This window comes from Amphimedon queenslandica, unplaced genomic scaffold (assembly GCF_000090795.2).
Source record: "Amphimedon queenslandica unplaced genomic scaffold, v1.1 AMPQUscaffold_13370, whole genome shotgun sequence".
In the NCBI taxonomy this organism is placed as follows: domain Eukaryota; kingdom Metazoa; phylum Porifera; class Demospongiae; order Haplosclerida; family Niphatidae; genus Amphimedon; species Amphimedon queenslandica.
Window position 1 is genome coordinate 130,411 of NW_003546394.1, and position 13,037 is coordinate 143,447.

Below are 13,037 nucleotides of genomic sequence, written 5' to 3' on the forward strand. Positions count from 1 at the left end.
AACAAAACTATACAATAAGAAATAATCAGTGCCACATTCAGCCATGTTAAAACGGCTCATGAATATTTTATTATTATGTTTCATTTTAAAAACAAAATTATTAGTACCCATCCTCAAATAGTACCCGCCCTTGAATAATAGCCTCATATTATCTTTCCTGAAATTAATAGTAGCCACGGGGTCTATTCAATGAAATACAGTACTCCTACTTATGTTGGCTGGGCTAGATATGGTACTCAGGAGTTATATGGCATTCCTTGTGTTACTAATACACCTGCTTTGTATTTGAAGCATGTTGGTACTAATCATTTCCAAGCAGTTAAGTCTATTAACATTTCTTAAGCATTGATTGTTGGTGGACAGTGGGTATAGTGAATGGGAGGACCATCATTTTTAAACCATTGGTTGTTTAATGTGACATATTTGACTGCATGTGCAGAGTGAGTGATGTGTCAGTGTGTCTGAAAACCATTGGTGCAAATCCACCCAGTACTGCTCAGTAGGAAGAGATCTAACTGCATTTAGGAAGTGAGATTAATCAAGGTATAACAAATAACAGTAAATATAGATTACTTGTTGCTATAAGGCCACTATAAATACATTTATTGTTTCTCATCCCCGCCCGCATCGTAAATTCATGTGCATCACAAATAGTTATTTAGCACGTGCTCTCTTTTTTGTGAGTGTGAGTCTGTGTTGCCATTATCTCAGCCGTGGAACATTGAGGATCCCTGTTACACCACAATATTTATACTTACACAGTGACACCTTGTTGAGGCTCATAGCTGTGTTTATGCTAGTCAAGTGAGCAGCCCAGAGCCAGTCTACTGCTTGGAATATATACTACCATATTATTTAAATTGCCACTGGGTGGCTCCACATGATCTCCTTGGCAGAACTGACGGCGTCTTCCCAATTCTTCAGAGGCTTTAAGCTGCCTCAGGGATAAAATAAGGTAGGTATGTCAGTATGCAATAGTTAGGATCAATGGAATAATTAAAAATAAATCAATGAATATACATGTAACATCATTGCTAGTTCCCTATATATCTTGGTGTAATAAATTACATTACTCATTGCATGTTACAAATTAACCAAAAACTGAAATAATTAATAGCAATGATCATACCTAAGTTTGATTACTCAATAAATTTAATGCACATATTCACCGTATAGGTTGGTTGGTATTCACTTTAATTTGTGTCTCACTTGCTATTGGTAACAGTTTTTTTTTATTTAACTTTGGACATCATTGGTTTCTCCTTAAATGGTACATAGACACAATTGGGGAGGGTGTTACACCACTGCAACCACACACATGAATGTATTGTTTATTTATCCTCTCTGCAGTACTGTGCTCTTTTTGATGTTACTCTGCTGCATACACCTCCTTTGCATTGTCCTTTGTCCCAAAGCAGCCCTAAATCTCTTTCTCCGATTTGACGTACAGAGATTCATTAGCGTTTGCAAGTATCTACCGGTTTCTGGTCTCTCTCTTCTCCTACTTCACGTTCTGAGATTCATTAGCGTTTGCAAGTATCTACCGGTTTATGGTCTCTCTCTCCTCCTATGTCACATACGGAGATTCATTAGCATTTGCAAGTATCTACCAGTTTATGGTCTCTCCTATTTCACGTACGGAGATTCATTAGTGTTTGCAAATATCTACTGCTTTATGGTCTCTCTCTCCTATTTCACGTATGGAGATTCATTAGCGTTTGCAAGTATTTACCAGTTTATGGTCTTTTTCTCCTCCTATTTTATGTATTGAGATTCATTAGATTAGTGTTTGCAAGTATCTACTGGTTTCTGGTCTCTCTCTGCTCCTATTTCACGTACAGAGATTCATTAGTGTTTGCAAGTATTTAATGGTTTCAGGTCTCTCTCTTCTCCAATTTTACGTACGGAGATTCATTATCTTTTGCAAGTATTTACCGGTTCATGGTCTCTTTCTCCTCCTATTTCACGTATGGAGATTCATTAGCGCTTGCAAGTATCTACTGGTTTATGGTCTCTTCTATTTTACGTTATCTTTATTCGGAGGTTAAATTGGTCTCTTCCTCTCCTATTTATGGAATTGACGGTATGCATATATACATTTACAAATATAATATATAATACATGTACATCTAATTTACTACATGTGATGGTTGCACCATTGAATATCTTTGACCTTTCATCTAAAATCATCTATTTGCATGTAATGGCATTTGCATTTTACATATGTGTCCACAATTGACAAAAGGGCGATGTGGCACATTATTAAATTTATCAGTGTAGTGATAATAAATCAACTCGCGCATTGTTAGTCGAATAATAGCTTTTTGCTCCAAGTGATTATAGAGACCATAAGCTATTATTTGATGCCAAAGACGCCGCTATACTTTTTGCAGTTCTTGAGAAAGAAGCTACCAGATCCTCCAACCATTCTGTGCACGAAGCACGTCCAACGGGCCATCACACGGAGGTACACGGGGCATTATGGCAATGATAGGTATCCTAGCAACTTACCATGGCTACAAGGAACTAAAAACAATCATATATCTGTACAAGAATGGAGAAAGCAAGGCAAACTGACCTTGTACAACTCAAGGAGCAAGGTAGAAAGGCTAACACTACAAGTTAGAGATGCCACAAGACTACTTTGATAATCAGCAGTAAGTAATCAAGCAAAAATAAAAAACCTTACTTGACACCTAGTCAGAAACAATATCAACCACTTAACACTACAATACTATGCTTTAACTACTTTATACGATACAACATAAGTACTACAAGAAATACAGTATCATAATCATCATTATTAAAAATAAAAATCAATAGAAATTGTCATGGATATTAACGATAATTGGAACAGCAATAATGAGATGATGAAGAGATAGCTGGGTTGAGATGAGATCTAGGTCAGACTAGGTTAAGCCAAGACCCAAACATAAGTGGAATAATTGAAGCTTTAAACATGATTGGTTTTTAACTAACAGAAAACGGAGTCCGACGTCTTGAGGAACCAAGGTACCTGTAGAGGTAAAGAGAGAGTGATAAACTTAAAGGTCGTCACTCACTCAGTCATGGTAAGTTTCATGTACTACAATACACATTAATACACCATCCGTCCTATACGGTATAATAAATACAATTTCACTTTCTGTCAAACTTACTTTTCAACATTTCTTAGACTGCCTTGTATCTTTGTGTTTCTCTTTACCTTTGTTTCACTTTAGGTCCTTGAACTAAGATCCTTTCACTGAAGTGGAAAATGTAATAATAACACCTACAGACATTAATGTTTATTTATAATGAATATTATTTTATATAAGATTCTATAAGCTTAGTATTGTCTTTAAACGTTCTACAGAGTGTCTGGAGTCTGGACAGAGTTGCTATAACTAACACAAGGTTTATAGAACTAACACAGGGTTAATAGAGCTAACACAAGGTCGCTCTAGGTAACAGAGAGTTCTTCGAGCAAATCCAGGGTCACTCAAGCAAACACAGAGTCTCTAAAGCTAAGCAAGAGTTGCTTGAGCTAAAGCAGGGTCCTTAGAGCTGACTCTGAGGCTTTCAAGCAAACACAGTCGCTCGAGCTAACAAAGAGTTGCTGAAGCTAACCGTGAGTCGCTCGAGCAAACAAAATGTCGCTCAACTTGTCAGGCTTTACTAATGTCATTACAATCCTTACAATACAACTAATACTTACCTTTTATGTCTTTCCAGCTTGAGTAAGAGCAGTAACATCAAGCAGAAGCCTTCACCAAGCAGAAAAAGACCATTTTTCTTTCCAGTGACATGAATGAATAAGGATACTGCTAATAAATATGTTTAGAGCCCTTTTTCTCCACAAAATGAATTGGGCTGCTACTGCTACCTCTACCTCTTTGAAGAACTCTAACTAAGCAACCGTAAGGCAGATTGGGGTCAAAACTTCGCTATTCAAGTCCCTTAAATGGGAAAGCCTCTTCGAGATGGAGTCCATATCTTGCTAATTAGAAGGATTTACACAGTGCTTAGGGTATCATTCAAAACGTAATGAGTTATATAACATAATTATACAAATTTTTTTTTAATTTCTGTAATTATGTTGTGTGGTCAGTTATCTCATTGTATTCACCACCATGTGGTGCATTTTCATGCGTAAGGCCACATATGCCTTGGTGACTGTGAAAACAAGGTATATAAGTAAAATTTTGGGCCATAAAGTAAATGTATCATAACTAAAGCTTTTTCTTTTTTGTGACAGTGAAATATGTATACACACATATCGGATAGGGTGCATATTTTAAGGTTTTTGAAGCATTGCTATATTAATTTTCAAAAACATGTACTTTAGAAGAATAATTTTGAGAATAATAGCAAGGAATTGGAAACAATAATTGAACCATCATTACAAACTGAAGCATAGCATAATTATAGAAATGGTGAGCATAATATTCTCAGCCCTAGTAACTTATAAGTTCTTGGTTTCATGAAATACCTCATCTTAACAAATAGATAAGTCTAAGAAGTTGATGACTACTTTGGTTTCCATGATTAAAAAGCTACTTTTAAGACATTTGACATAATTACCTACTGTTTGCAGTTTCTTCAGAAGGAAGGTCATGTTTGAGAATTTGAAGAAGTTGTCATTCATGTTAATCTGAAGGAGGTGTATCACTCGGTTTGGATCTGCAAACAGCAGTTCCATGTGTTTAAACATGCTTGTTGTGGTATAGACAGGTAGTAACCAACTAACGCAATTTTTTCTTTGAATTGTAGGCTGTTTAACTGCATAATTAGCCATGTAGAATTGTTAAAATGATTTAAGCTCATGTTAATGTTAAGGAGTGGTAACACTAGATTTAGATCATAGATTACTAGGTCTAGAAATTTTGTCATTTCATCTCTTACGATTTCTAGGCATTGTTTTTCTGGCATTTATGGGTATAAATTGGAGACGTCTGCAGTTACAAGTAGCATATCTTTGGGTATTATGTGTGTCTCTAAAAGTCGCATTAGCTGGCTTGAGTTTTTTAGGTGGTTGTCATATGCCTGAGGTAATGGTTTAGGGTATTATCGATAAACTTAGCTGTTTTTGAAAAAAGTGAATTTGTATGTGCCACTATAGGTCTAACTGGTGGCATACCATTACTGTCTAGTGTTTTGTGTACTTTTGGAAGACCATAGAGTTTTGGAGTTGGGTGGTTTTGGTCAGGTTAAAGATATCTGTAGAGGCGATATTGTTGAATGAGGTAGTTCTTAAAGTTTATCAATCCACTCTGAAGTACGTATCTGATCTTAAATGAACTAGGCATTAGTCTATGTTATCATTGGTGTTCATGAGTACCAAGATTTTGTCTGCCGGTTTTATTGTTGTGTGGATTCTTAAGGCTATTTATTGGTTTCTGCTCCTTGCTGGGCAAGATTTTCGGTTTTGCTGGAGTTCTCAATATTTTGTCAACTTTGATCTGTGTGCTTTCAATGAAATCTTTTATGGCAGCATTACTGATAGTAAAAAATGGTAGGCAGTTGCTTTTAGTGGCTTTTTAAGAAACTTTATGTTGCTGTAGAGATAGGGGGTTTGCCGTCGCAGGTCAGTTTATGTGGCTTGTCCGATTGGCTGATTGCTGCGAGTCTGACTGCACTGCTGAGGTGATCATATTGCATGAGGAACGATAAATGTTTTGGAGGGTAAATCATTGTCATGGTAGAATCATGAACCTTTACTTAGGATATTTAATTGACTGTGTCAATATGTGTGTGCTATAATTATGTACACTATTACCTTGTTTTTTGGTTTGATTTATTAAATAATAGTTATAGCACAGAAAAGAGTGCTGTAAGGTTGATAATGGCACTAGGGGTGAAGTCGAGACAGCCAATACAGCACGAGGCGCGAAGTGCAGTGTGCTGTATTGGCTATTGAAACTCCTGTTCCTCTCAACGTATATGTTTCACCGTCAATCTCAAATTTCACGTCATCTTCCAAATAATTTTAATGATAACTTCATTTCATGACATCTAACTTCTTCTAAACGTTTTACAGATTCCACTATTGGTTCAAGTACGGTGTTGATATAATGGACAATATCTCTATTCTTGCACAAAGTAAGTAATTGAATACTGATCTCAGTCTCTGTGAAAGGTTACCACAAGTGTAATAAAATAGACCTATCTAAAGATTAATGTGATAATAAAATGCATGAAGCATTTCTTGAACTGCATTACTTTAATTATCCACATATACTTTATATACATTTACCCAATTTATGAACTCCTATGTGTCATCCAATAGGGTTGCATATCTCAGCTTTATAATACAGCTGTCTTTGTGCACCACAAGGATCAACTGAATACTGATAATGAGTTTTGAACAAAGAGCCATCACGGAAGTCAGGAAGTAGTCCTTTTTCCATTGCAAGTGAGTTAAAAACCAATGTACATGTAAATGTATAATAGGTTTACATACATTTACATGTATACCGTGACTTGTTCAGTGATTTGTGGGGGGAATTTTGGTGGTAAAATGTTTACATGATCATTGACATTAATTTGCCAAATCTTCCCTCTCTATACAGTACAGAGAAGGTTTTAAGTAAACAGATAAGAAGTCACAAATGAAATGAAGGAAAAGTAGTTGCTATGTTTTCAACTTTAATGCTATACATGTAATGTACACTGCAGGTGAATGCCTATACATTGTCTCTTATAAATTCCGAATGAAGAAGCTGCTGTAAAGATTCCTGAAGTGGTAAGTCATAGCAAATGTTTTTCATGTCCTTTCACTGACCATTTATAATTTCAAAAGTAGTACCCAGAACTCTTCCGTTTGGTTCCTAATTTGGACAAAATGATCACTGACATAGATAGTTTTAATTAACTTGATAATTTATTTCATGATTATCATGCATTTCTTACATTATAATTCAGAGTTTCCTTAAAATATTTCTGTCGTTGATGATCTATTTCCAATCCTTGAAAAGGATGAGTGATTTTCGATGGCAGGTCTTCAATATCAAAAGTGCTGTTTCCCTCTTTTCTCATGTGTTGCTGAATCTTAGAGTTAAATCCCACAAAGCATGGACATCGCTAATGACACCATTCAATGTTGTCTGAGTTACTTGCCTTTCTTCCAATGTCTTTAGTTGAAATAAAGCAGATGCTAGTGTAATTTCATCATGTCACCAATTTTCAACAAGATTTCATCCGATGTAATTACATCATTATGCCATGTAAGTCGGTTCAATCAATTTTATAGACAATGTTATAATTATTACAAAAATATGCTAAAAGATACCTTTTTAGTTCATGTAGTGGATGGAAGGTGACTTCCTCCTATAGGCAAGAGGAGCTGGGCAAATAACTGGTCCACCTTGCTTTCCAGTAAAAGTGAAAGGCACAGGGGGCTTGTCACGATCCTCTAATATCTATGCCATGTGTGATGATAATGGAGAGAGGGAAACTGAGTTTTGTCAATAAAAGATTGTTAAAGTTTATTTCTCTTCTTGTGAACTCGCATGGCAATCAAGCACTTACCAATATTAGAGGAGGCCGCCAGCTCCATTACATTAGTGAAGAGTTGGAGCAGTTTCTTAGTAAGAATGCTATTATGTGATGAAATCTCCAAATCATCTAATGGCCTGGCAGAGATTGCTGTACAGTCTGTGAAACAAGCATTTAAGAAGCAAAGAACTACTTCACTAAGTGAAAATGTCTCTCGGTTTCGGTTTACATATAGGACACACCTCTTTCTACCACTGATTGTTCTCCTGCAGAGCTAATGTTAGGTAGTCCAGTGTGTACTAGATTGAATTTACCAAAACTAGATTGAGTTCATCAGAATCAAGAGAGACAGAACACACACCATGATCAAAGAGAAAGAGAAAAGCTATTTCAAAAGTATCAGATCTGGGGTATGCTAAGAATTATAGGATATGTCATCCATGGGTTTTAGCTGTACTATTAAAGAACATTGGTTTAATAGTGTACATAGTAGAGTAAAATAAAGGAGCAAGATGGAAGACATATAGATCAGTTTAAAAGAGATATTTAAAAGAGAATAGTCAAACTACTTCTTTGGAGCAAGAGTCTGGAAAAATGGAAGACTTGGGACATCCACTCCAAATTACTGATACTAGGATAACTCCAGAAGACGCAGCTCCAGCTCCTCCAGAATCTTGAGCTACATGTCCAGCAGTTATACCACGACGCAGATCAACTCGAGTATCCCATCCTCCAATGCTTGTCCCTACCACCTTAACTTTAAGAGGAGAGAAATGTAGTGACTTGGTACCCACAAATAACTAGCTACACTTATGGTTTAGAATATTATGATTATAATGTCATGTATGCATACTTATGGTTTTTTAAATATGTGTAAATATCTTGGTGATCACATTTTATCAGTTTTGTAAATGATCTTTGCGATTAATATCTGAAATTGTAACAATTTAGTTTTAAGTTTATTCATACTTACATTTCCATTAACAGTACTGATTCATTTAAACTGATATAAATCCCTTATTAAGTGAATTTTATCAACAAGTTATTTTTATCAGCTAAAAAGAGGGCATAGGTATTGAATGATGTAGTTGTAGACCTCATTCATTCAGTGTGATTACTTAATTGTTTTTATTATCCAAAACTCACATTAAATGCAGTCACGACAAAATATTAATGTACCTAGAAGAAATGGCAATTTTACACTGCATTTAGGAATGGTGATAGAAAAAAACTGCACCTGCAGTCAAGTTGGTTTCGCCAGAGGCATCACATATTTCAATACACAAACATCTCAACTTATGAGCTTTAATTGCAGGCAATGGTTGTATGATTACAAAAGTTTAAAGGGAATGCTCAAGAGGATGCTGCATATTTTTATAAAAAAGAAACTGCAACAATTATATCAGCTTATAAATTCTGTTATTAAACATTATAGTAAATGTCATGAACAAAAATGATATTATTGATGTAAGGATCATAAGCAGCCTATTATCTGTGATGAAACACCAAAATTTGTGACGTTCTTATCAAAGACTCAAATAGAGCTAATCCCAGCAACAAAATCTTACATTAGACCTTTTTAAGATCTTAATGTTACCTTAACACAATCTTGCTGCAAGTTCTCGTATGATCAGATAAAATCATTGGACAAGAAGTTTCAAATTCAGGCACAATCATGAAACTATTCTTACAAGACCTAGCAGGATCAGCAATGTTGATCTTGCAAGATCTTGCATGATCATGATGCAAGATGACTTAAGACCTTCAAGTGCTATCTTGCAAGAACAGTTTAAAATTTTTTTGCAAGATCTTCCATGGTCAAAAATTGTAAAGGAAAGTCTAACAGTTACCATTATAAAAAACATAATTATGTTACAAGGCAAAAAATACAGTTATATGAAACAGTTTGATGCATGAAAAAATTACTGCAATATCACAATTAATCAGTTATCTTCAGTGCATCCTCTTTTCTTTTTATTACTCGCAACATTTCCTCCTGATTTGACTAGCATATGTCTGGAGAGACGAGTCATCATACTTAAATAAAGCTTTGACACATTCTGTAATCCATAAAAGTAATGAAATAAATAATAGGGAATAAAAACCACATACCTTCTCATAACTTCACTTATGTTTGCTCTAATCCTTGTTTTTTGGATCTAATTGATGAAACATAACTGGATGATACCATTTCTTTCTCAGTAAACAATATGTCCATTAGCTGTAAGGAATACTTAGATGGATTTGTTCCCCTTACACTTACTAAATCCACACCACTTTCTTACACAAATGCAATCACTAGGTTCTCACCTACAAATACATGTAATAGGGATAATCCCTTGTAGTTATAAACTTGCCGTGTGCTTCACTTTCTTTCGTGCCACTATCACTGCTAGACTAATAAATAGGAAAAACATTTTTAGAAAAGCAATTGTTACTTACAGAATAACCACCATTCTTTAAAAGCATTAATAAGGTATTCATTTTTCTTTCTATCCAATCAAGCCTCTCCTGTCAACACTCAGTAATACATTGTACAACATGCACATGTACTTTTAATGGTATAGACTTGGTATTCAATCTACAAGTAGGTGTTGCTGGTTAGATGATGTGAGTAAATGAAACTGCAAAGTCTACACTATTATCCTGCAAACAGATGGACAATACAATATTTATAATAATATTATGTTACTTTTGTTATAGTGATTTTAGAAGAAGCTTTTTGGCATTTCTGATGTCTCTTCATCATCAGAGTATGTTAAGAATAATACAAAACTTTAAAAAAACATTATTAAAATGTCAAAACCTACACTCGGGTTCTTATTATAGACATTTGCTTCTATTTTGATATCTATTAAAAGAAGCAGATAGTCAGCATTATAGGGAGACATTGTTTTTTCTATTAGGCTTAGGCGGCGTTAAAATTATAACCATGTCTTCATCATCACTAGATGAGCTCCCGCTATCTGCAATAACAATCACTTTCTTTATTGGGTCTGGCTTTGTTCCTACTACTACTGACATCTACTCAAAATGTGTACCCAAAATTGTGACATCAAAAGTTTCGCCTTTGCTCTTCCCAGTTACTTTACTATTTATATATGTGTTCTTCCAATACTGGCTGTCCAGATTCTGTTTCTAAGTTCCTGAAATTAACTACATATTCCTTTCTGCTATCAGATCTGACAAGGTCTACTGTACACCATACTAAATTTTAAAAATAATATTATAGGCAGTGAGGACTGACATTCAAAGATGTGTCCTAAATGATCCAGCCAAACAAATTTTTGATCAGACATATGACGTATGCCACCGTCATTTATTGATAAGACACACAATGTACATGTATAAGCTGTAATTGGATGCCATAGTGGCTAGTGTAATACCCACTGATAGTAGCCTATAGCAATCACACACACACGCATGCACACACACGCCACTACATTGCTCTTAACTTTGTCAATAAACCAAGTAGCAAGCTACTTAAATTAATCAACAATCATTATTTCACGACATTGTCATCAAATTATTATCAAAATTTTGTATCGCTAATTTTCACTGGTTTATTACCGGTTTCAGCTGGATCAGACTCAGCTACTTCAAGCGCCTTGCGACTAAGCTTTCTCAGTTTATATTCATCCTGAATCTTACATACATCTGACACAAGTTACAAGTCTGATATCTTACCAGAGAGCCTACAAAACTCAGAATCATAATAAAAAATGTCTTCACTCTTCCAACACAACAACATAAAAACATGTGACTGCGTAACTGGATGGTGCGTATGCTCAAGATATCAATCACACCCTAGATCTAATAGACAGACATGCCTATGCATGTGTGAACATTATTCTCTTCTACTGCAGTGTTTTTACAACTATAAAAGTTTTGTTCACATTAATGGATTAAGATTATGCCACAAATAAAGTATAAGCAGTATCTATCAAACCTTGCTGTTGCAATTCCAAAAACTACTGCCTTTAAACAAAAAGGAAATGAAACCAATAGACCTAAACTGGATCATAGTCAAAAGTCTGAGGCAGAGGCAGCTGATCATGATCCTGTAACAAGAAGGAAGCTGCCAGATTTTACAGTACCGATCAGTTAACCCCATTTCCAAGGCAAACACTGTGATATTGGAAAAAATTGAACATATTAGTATTGTTATAATTCAAGACTGAAAATCTTGAATTACGTCATCGCATGCTATATTCTTAAACACATAGCACTGATGAGAGTGATGAAAGTTTACACAAAGAAGGAATTAGTATTCATGAGAATGAGACTGTTGGAGTTAAGGTCATTGATGAATCTGGTGGAACTCTGCAAGCAGTGACAACATTGGGCAAGAAATTGGAAATGAATTTGAAAAAGCAGATGATATCAGCAGGATTAATAAAAGAGGAGATATCACTGGTGTTAATGAAAATTATGATAAGAGAGGAGATACAAGTGAAACCAATGACATGGATTCAAATGAAACAGTTGAAAGTGATATAAATGAAGCAGTGAGTACAACTGATGCAGATAGAGATGGAATGGATGGTGATGTTAGTAAAGATATTGATAGTGTCAGTGACTGCAGTGAGTTTAATGCAGAAGCTAACAGCACAGTAAGTATTCTTTCTATAATGCAAAAATGCATTAATTTTATTCATAAAGATAATCTGCACTCTTCTGTTTGATGGAGGTAGGATTGATGCAGTTAGATGTTGGTATAGCATCATGAATTATGCAGTTATCAACTAACTATCTTTTAAGGCAATTCAAAGCCAATTAATTAAACAGAATTAAAAATATTTAACTTAGTTATAAAGTTTAAAACAATTGTTAATTTATCGGTACACAAGATTGTAATTAATTATGCTGTGTGAGCAACTGATCACGAAGGTTTTGTCCACTTGCAAGGGGGTGTCACTCGTATATATCCTGTGTTTCACCTGCGACCCTGATCAAAACTGAATCAAGACATCAAAGGCACAATCAGATTGAGATCAAGGGATCAAGATTATGCTGGTATTGACATCAAAAGATCAAAGATTAAAATTTAAAACGTATATTTTCTGTATATCTTTCATTATTTTAATTAATAACACTTGATTAACTATTCGTATTAGTTATTAATAACAATGAATAATTAATTACATTGCAAATGCTAAATGTGAATGATGGAAGTGATCAGGGAGACAAAGTTGCTGTTTCGTTACATGTTGATGATCGTTGCATTAAGAAAGCGTGGAGATTCGATGACTCACATATATCCTTTTACACTAGAGACATGGTAGAAGCTGACCTCATACAGCTCTATCCGGACATTGCAAGAAAAGGGCACAAATTGGATCTGTGGTACTATGATGAACTAATTGGAGAGGTATTGATCTATAGCATTATTATTGTCTGAAAAATTGGTCATTTTAGGTAAAAGTTGAGAGTGAAATGATTTGAGGTATACCCTAGTCTCCTTCTCTCAAGCCGCCTCAATAAATGCTTCAGTCGGGTACAGAACTCTCCACGCTAAGGAATGCCTTAAAGTCATACCGGAGAGAGGTAATCATCAGGAG